Source organism: Eptatretus burgeri, chromosome 17 (assembly GCF_056783735.1).
Source record: "Eptatretus burgeri isolate ZD-2024b chromosome 17, Ebu_testis_v1, whole genome shotgun sequence".
NCBI classification, from domain to species: domain Eukaryota; kingdom Metazoa; phylum Chordata; class Myxini; order Myxiniformes; family Myxinidae; genus Eptatretus; species Eptatretus burgeri.
Window position 1 is genome coordinate 9,986,704 of NC_140977.1, and position 8,014 is coordinate 9,994,717.

Genomic DNA, 8,014 nt, shown 5'->3' on the forward strand with positions numbered 1-8,014 from the left:
TATAGCTCCCAGCCCCCATGTTCTCCCAAGGCCAACTATATGTTGCATTTTCACGTGCAAGAGGTTACTCCTATATATCTATCAAAGTGGACAATAATTCCTCACAAGGACTATTCGGCAACAAGACACTCACCCAAGATGTCATCTACAGGGAGGTCCTTTGGAAAACTAAGGACAGGTAACCATAGTGCATCACATCCCTAATAACACCCTCCCCAGCTTTCCATAACATCAACTATTATGCCTCATCCACCTTTTGCCACCCACTCAACTCCGTGCAGAGCACGGGTATATGCTAGTTACATTTTAAAGTACACGGTACTCACAATGTCGTGTCTCCCTTTGTAAAAAATTTACAAATTGCCTTTTATCATATCAGCTGACAACACTGAAGGGTTCTTCACTTTATAACACATACAATGCAGTACTCTTACTTTATTACACATGAGCAAATACCACCCGTCGATTTGCTGATGGGAATACCAAGAGGGGGAGGGGGAGGAGAGAGAGAGAGAGAGAGAGAGAGAGAGAGAGAGAGAGAGAGAGAGAGAGAGAGAGAGAGAGAGAGAGAGAGAGAGAGAGAGAGAGAGAGAGAGAGAGAGAGGGAGAGAGAGAGAGAGAGAGAGAGAGAGAGAGAGAGAGAGAGAGAGAGAGAGAGAGAGAGAGAGAGAAAGAGGAAGAGGAAGAGGAAGAGGAAGAGGAAGAGGAAGAGGAAGAGGAAGAGGAAGAGGAAGAGGAAGAGGAAGAGGAAGAGGAAGAGGAAGAGGAAGAGGAAGAGAGGAAGAAGAAAAGAAAAAAAAATAGTTGGGGGAAGGGAAGGCAGATGTGCGGTGGTGCATTATTTGCGATTCATAATGACTCATCAAAATGATGCTGCCTGGAATAACAGTGAAGATGGAAACAAAATAATGTCTGAAATACATTTTCTACCGTCATACTATAAATAGCACCCGGAGACAAACACCGCCTGGAGACAAACACCACCCGGACGTGTTCGGAATCAAGCTGTCTGGATAGAAACACCACCTGGACACATCCAGAGACAGAGTGGTGTGTGGGAGGGTGCTGCACTGGTTTAGGAGGGGGGTGAGGATGGGACAGGGGGGGGGAGAGAGAGAGTTGTGGGAGAGAGAGAGGTGTGGGAGAGAGAGGTGTGGGAGAGAGGGAGAGAGAGGTGTGGGAGAGAGAGGGAGAGAGAGAGAGAGGTGTGGGAGAGAGAGAGAGGTGTGGAGAGGGGAGTTGGCAGAGAGAATGTCATGCTTTTTGAACAACACACACACACACACACACGGCGATATGCGAGTGGCGTCCCTCACCAGCTATCCCACCAACTCCCACACATGTAACTGCAGAAGGTCATCTGAGAACTTCGGTCTTGACAACCAATGAGAGAATCGGAGAGGGAAGATTCACGAAGACTATGAGTGATGGTGTTCGTCAATGAAAATGTTCGCCACTCCGAGCAGTAGGAAAGTGCGCTCTAAAAAATAGTGACTGCAACTTCTCAAGCGAGGAACAACATCACCTTACAAAGAGACATGATTACGCACCAAAGCAAGAAGCTTTAAGGGTGTTAACTGTCCCTGCACCATCAAAGACAACATTCCAGGGACAAAAACTACAAACGTTAACCTGGAGTGTTCAGAAGAAAGAGATCATCCTCTAATACAGAATGTATTCCATACATGAGGCTTGGGTGAAGAAAGGTAAGGGTGAGTGGTTCAGGGACCAGCTGAAAAAAAACGAAATTGGCCACTGGGGATTTGGACGTGGTTCGTTTTATTTCATTGACTACTCATTGAATTGAGGTTTGGTGAAGGGGATTATTGGTGGATTGAGAAAGGTGTGGGGGGGGGGTGTTGTTGGAACAGACCGATGGGGTATTGAAAGAAAGATTCAAAGTAGAAGGGGGCAGGGGGAGAAGACATCTCACCGGAGATACACAAAATAACTTCAGCGCATATCCCCCTCAAACCCTCAGACAAGGGGCAAAGGTCTACCGACACAGACTAATGAAATAACAGCCCGGGGTTCAGGGTGTTTGTGCATGTGTGCCAAATGTGATGCTTTTATCAGAGTCTGAACAATCGACCTGTTTTTGGGTGTAAAGAAGCTGTACTATGGTGACCTACGACCAATCCAAAGTTCCCCAAAAATTTCACTGAGGTATTCCACGTCAGCGATTGCTTAATGTGCCAGTACCCTGTCCTGCTGGAACCACGCATTGTCCTGAATATTGTGACGGGTTTCGGAGCGAGATCGCCGGGATGCATGAGGAGGTTACTCAGACCTGCCCCTTGACCTCAAACCCTGAAGCCGCAAGCCACGGATAACTCCGTGGCCCGACAAGTTGCTAAGCACCCACGAACTCCGGTCAGGATAACTAGTTCTTCCAGGGTCCTCACATCCAGCATTGCATTACCTTACCTTGTGAGCTAGTGATCTCAACTGGTGAACTGTGCCCTCAATGTCCACCTCATATATACTGTATATATACTCATTATTATGGCCGAGCGAAACCATTAGGTGGTTTTCAGCTATTCTAAGAGAACAAATTGATGGGGCACAACTTTCTGTCTATTTATTATGTACACATGATGCCAATCCAATGATGGAAAGAACAACTGAGCAGGTTTGAAGGCAGTTTCCCAAATAATACGCACATATCAGCAAGAGCAGTATTCACAAGGCACATTTACAAGCAAGCAAAGATCCAAAAGGAAAGTGAATAACCCGAAGCACGTAAGCCCCTTGCACAATCTTACTTACTCGGCAAGACATAATACAGACATGCCATCACAATCATCCGGTTAAAGTGGAGAAGAAAAATAATACAGAGGCAGTACGAGTTTCCTCTTTCTTACCCTGCGCAAACAGACGAGCTTGCGTGGATCCCAAAATGGAGGAAAGGGAACAAAAGGTTGTGCGTGGTTGTTACGTGTAAGGAGAGGTGCAGCATATGCGGTGTAAGCTTTCGAGGCTATGGTAGGAGGTGTGAATTATTGCCTCACCTACCAGGAGACGGAGGTCAATCGTTTATAGCTCTTTCAAATCGATGATAACTTTTCATGTGTCTCAAGTCAGAGAATTTTGGGTTTTTCGAGAAAGAAAGATAAGATTGTATAAATCAGTATGGAGCTACTGCTGCGTGCCAAGGATCTTGTGGCGTCGTTCATTCTTGGACCTCACCCCGTGCTTGTCTCGCCTCAGTGCAGCTCGTATCAGGCCAGCTCAGATCGTCTCAGGCCAGCGTAGCTTGTCCCGGTAGGCAGGTTCTTGGCACCAACAGGCAGGAGACTTCCTTCCAATCAGGTTCTCAGCACGCAAAAACAGCAGTGCCGAACAGCTCAAGTCACTCACATTTTATTCCTCCTGGGCCAGGCATAGCCTTGAGGGAGCAAAGTTCGTGCCTGCAACCTCTGACACTGTGAGGCGTGGCTTCAGGGGGAAAGGGTTGCCATACAATCTCTGACATCCTCATTGCCTTGCACTCACCAACTCTCCAAGGAATCGATTGCTGGGGCATTACAGCGGAGAGCCTCTGTAGTGGGGGCGTTGCGGTGATGATTCTTTTTAGCACTGGTATTGATTTGCAATGTGTGTGCTGCATGGCTTGTTGTGTTGTGTGTTCAATTAGTTCAGTGGGAAAGGTGTTCATGGGAGGAAGGATGGGGGGGGGGAATTTGAATTGGTTTGAGGACGGAGGGGAATGGTCTTGAAAGTGAAAGGGTTTGCCGTTGGGATGGATATTAACTGAAGAGGGGGGATTTCCATTGGAGTAGTATTGGGTCTGAGAGGTAAAGGGTGATGGCTGTCGGGGAGATATGGGGAAGAGCAACTTGGAAGTGAAAGGAGTGAGGGATTGGGATGGATGGGTGGGTGGATTTGATGGATGGAAGGATGGATGAAAAGTGGAAATCATACACAGGGAAAGAGCCTTGCTGAACCCACACAACTCCTCTTCCCTGTCCCCTGTATGAAGGGAAGGTAACTGTCTAAACACACATACTAATTGATTAACTACAGTGGCCTGAAAAAGTATTCACCCCCTTCCAAAGTTTTCAAATTTTGATGCTACCTGTGCTCATTTCATGACGCTTTCAAATCAAAATTAATATATAGAGTCTTCACAGACTACTCCAAAGTGATAAAGTTTTTTAAAAATCAGATAAAATGTGAATAAGTCAGGTTAACAGAGAAAATCAGATGATTCTCAGTTGCACAAGTATTCAAACCCTTTACCTAATGAACCCCAAGTCACTTCAGGAGAAAATTCTTTGTTTGAAATGTTACAAAATAAGTGTAATAGGTTTCACTTGTGTGTAATCAGTGGTTTAACTTTAAAATTAATCTCCTCCACTGATCTAAAGAGTTATAAGGTGCAACTCACTTGATCAACGAACAAGGCAAACATGAAGACCAAGGAGTTTTCCAAGGAAGTCAGACATAAAGTGGTGGAGAAGAACCGTTCAGGAGAGGGTTATAAGAAGATTTCAATGTCACCCATTATCCCTTTGAGTACGGTGAAATCCATCATTAAGAAGTGGAAGATGTATGATACCACCCAGACTCCACCGAGATCAGGTCCCCCATCCAAACTCAGCAGCCAGACAAGCAAGAAACTGGTTCGTGATATCACTGTAAATCCAACAATGACTTTCAAAGACCTACTAATCCGAGATTGGGGTCAGTGTTCATCAATCAACAATATCCCGTTGCCTTCACAAAGCTGGCCTCTATGGACAGGTATCAATAAAGAAGCCAATATTGAAAAAGTCACATCTCAAAGCTCGTATGGAGTTTGCAAATAAAGCATTTTAATAATACTTCCAGTATGTAGAGAAAGGTTTCGTGGTCAGATGAGACACAAATTGAACTTTTTGGTCTAAATTAAAAGTGTTACATCTGGCACGCCTAACACTGCACACCACCCAGTCAACATCATCCCTAGTGTCAAGCATGGTGGTGGCAGCATCATGTTATGGGGCTGATTTTCATCAGCAGGGACTGGAAAGCTTGGCAGGATAGAAAAGACAATGGACAGTGCAAAGTAGAGGAGAATCCTTGATGAAAACTTGCTCAACCCAGCCATGAAACTGGGTAGGAAATTCACATTTTAGCAGGACAATGATCTGAAGAACAAAGCGAAAGCCACAATGTAGTGGCTGAATAAGAAGGAAATAAATGTTCTTGAGTGTCCCAGTCAGTCTTGATTTGAACCCAATTGAACATTTATGGCGAGACTTGAAGATTGCAGTCCATCAACGATCCCCATCAAACTTGGCAGAACTCGAGCAATTTTCACATGAAGAACGGGTAACGATTTCACCATCTCACTCCACAAGGCTGGAAGAGACCTCCCCAGAAAGACTCAGAGCAGTCATTGTTGCAAAAGGTGCTTCCACCAAATACTGATCTCAGGGGCTGAATACTTTTACAACCAGTGAATTTTGATTTGTACATGTTTTTTTTGCAGGTATTCCTGACCTTTCACCTCCTTTAACTGTAGCAGTGTTCAGTTTATTGTCTTTATGTACGAGTAAAAATTGTTTCCACATAATTAGTAATTCATCTGAATGTGGCATTATTGGAAGGGGGTGAATACTGTTGTGTTTATGATGCCTCTGAAAAGCATCCCCATAGCATGGTGTTGCCACCACCATCCTTCACGGTAGGGATGGTGTTAGATGAGTGACGAGTTGTGCTCATTTTCTGCGAGACCGCGCTTTGCATTTAAGCTAAAAGACTTCAATTTTCATCTCATCAGACCACAGAATCTTTTGCCTCATGTTCTGGTCTTTCTGGTCTGGACTATTATTACTTTTAATCTGTGCCTGCCCAGTGCCCTTAAAATTGCAATGTTTTTCTTCATTTCCTCTTGCAGTTGTTCTCAAAACTCCTCTAAAATTTCATCTGGCATTTGTTCTATTACTTGATCATACATGGGCTACAAGGGCATTCATTGCCTCTGTTTCCTGGCTCGCCTGCTCAGATTCCGCAGCTGAAAGGCTCCGTGCAGAGTCACGAATAGGGGAAGTTCTTAGCCCAGCCTCCTCACGAACCCCCATTGACTCACTTTCTTTACCTTCATTGCTCCTGTGCACAGACATTCCGTGCACAGACATCCGCCATTTTGTTCTTCCCATGCGTGCCAAATAAATTCAAATATATATATATATATATATATATATATATATATATATATCTTTTAAATTTGCAGCGTGCTCCACTGCGCTCTCCAGACACCAATTAACTATAAATTTAGAAGTCCTTGGGTCTAATATCCGTTGATCAGGGTTCAATTCTCACACTCCTGACTCCAAATGTTGTGCCCACACCGATGAACACTGATGCTGGACAGATGGACCGAAACTGGCTTTACTCCCTTGGACACATCCAATTCATGGGGGCTTTGCGCATGCGCGTGAATCGCGGAAGCACACGAGGCTCGTAGCTCTTTTAAAACAGGGTTTATTCCCAAACAAATATGATGGAAGATGGCACACGATGGAAGAATGGGGGGGGGATTCAAATAATTATATACAATGACAATAAAATCTATGGCATCTCATACCAGACTTGCTCACAGAAGGGAAGGGGTAATGAGAACCGGGTGTGGCCATTACTATGCTGGTGGAGAGGTCAAGGCAGGACGACAAACAGGTGATGAAGCACACTGGCAGGACGACAAACAGGCGAGCAGGAACAAAACAAGAACGGGTTGAAAGTAAGAACATGAGCAGGAACCAGGTAAACGCAAAGAAGGGAGACAATCCGAAAAAAACCACTTCTTCTCAGGTGAGGAAAACTTCTCCACTCTCTTCGATCTCCCACTGCTTCCACCAGTGTACTGAACACCCATCACATGGTGACTCAAAACTCTGCCCTATAAGAGGTGATCAAACTCTGCCCCTTTCAAAGCTCATCCGTCTGTCTGTCTGTCTCTGTGCCTCTGCCTCTCTCCTGGACATTTGCCAAGGCCCCACCTCGGCGCCTCACCCGGGCATTACAGGAGGCTGCATGTACGATATCTTAACCTTAATACCCAATCAATTATGACCGTTCACCATCCTTCGTATGATGCACATTTAACAATACAATTCTAAAGCTAACGTTTCCCTCCTTAATTACATCAATATTGGCAAACTACTTGTACACGGACCATCGTACTTCAACTAAAGAAGCACGCTGACTCTATGACACAACGCTGATGTCATTTGCATAAATTATACCACAGAACTCTCTACATTTCTATCTGTTTCAAGGTAAACTCAACCCCACCACCACCACCACCCCAACAAATGAAACAATATTTTGGCTGTAGGTATATCTGTATATGGAACATGGAACATCAGAAAACAAACAAGGTTTCATTCTTATTCTTGTGGATTATTTCAATGTCACTTGTTCAATAAAGCATTTGCATTAAAAAACACGATCTTTAAAATCATTATTGTGTTGAAATTGAAGTAATATACTCAGCACTGCATGGGGTATCGTGTTCTATGATCTCACTGCTTCTTACTGTTTCCATTTCACGGGAAGGATGTTCCATTCGCACATGTTCAAGGAAACTTTTTGCAAGGTTTGTTAAGACATAAGTTTTCTGGCTTGTCTTCACCTGTTTGTATAGGCCTAGTTTTGGCTTAACAGTAAAGGTGGCTGTCTTAAGATTTTCTGGTCCTAAACTTGAGCTCTGTCGTGCCTTTGAAATAACACCAGGTGAGTTGACTCAGCCTATCATCCTTCCGAAGTTGGTAAAATGGGTACCTTACTGGGGTAATAAGCCATTCGAGTATCCTGTGTTGGAGTGGTGATCTGTCCAGGAGCGTCTCATGAGCCAAATTAAACTGGCCCGACAGCACCTCACGGCATTAGAGGAATGGTTTTTATCTTATTTTAGTCTTCGTATACAAATTGCATTTGGTAGTTTTGTGAGTTTTTTTAACGTACTTGGCCAATCCTATATTCATCATACTGTACATTTGGTTGAGCTCTATTGGGCCACCTCCTC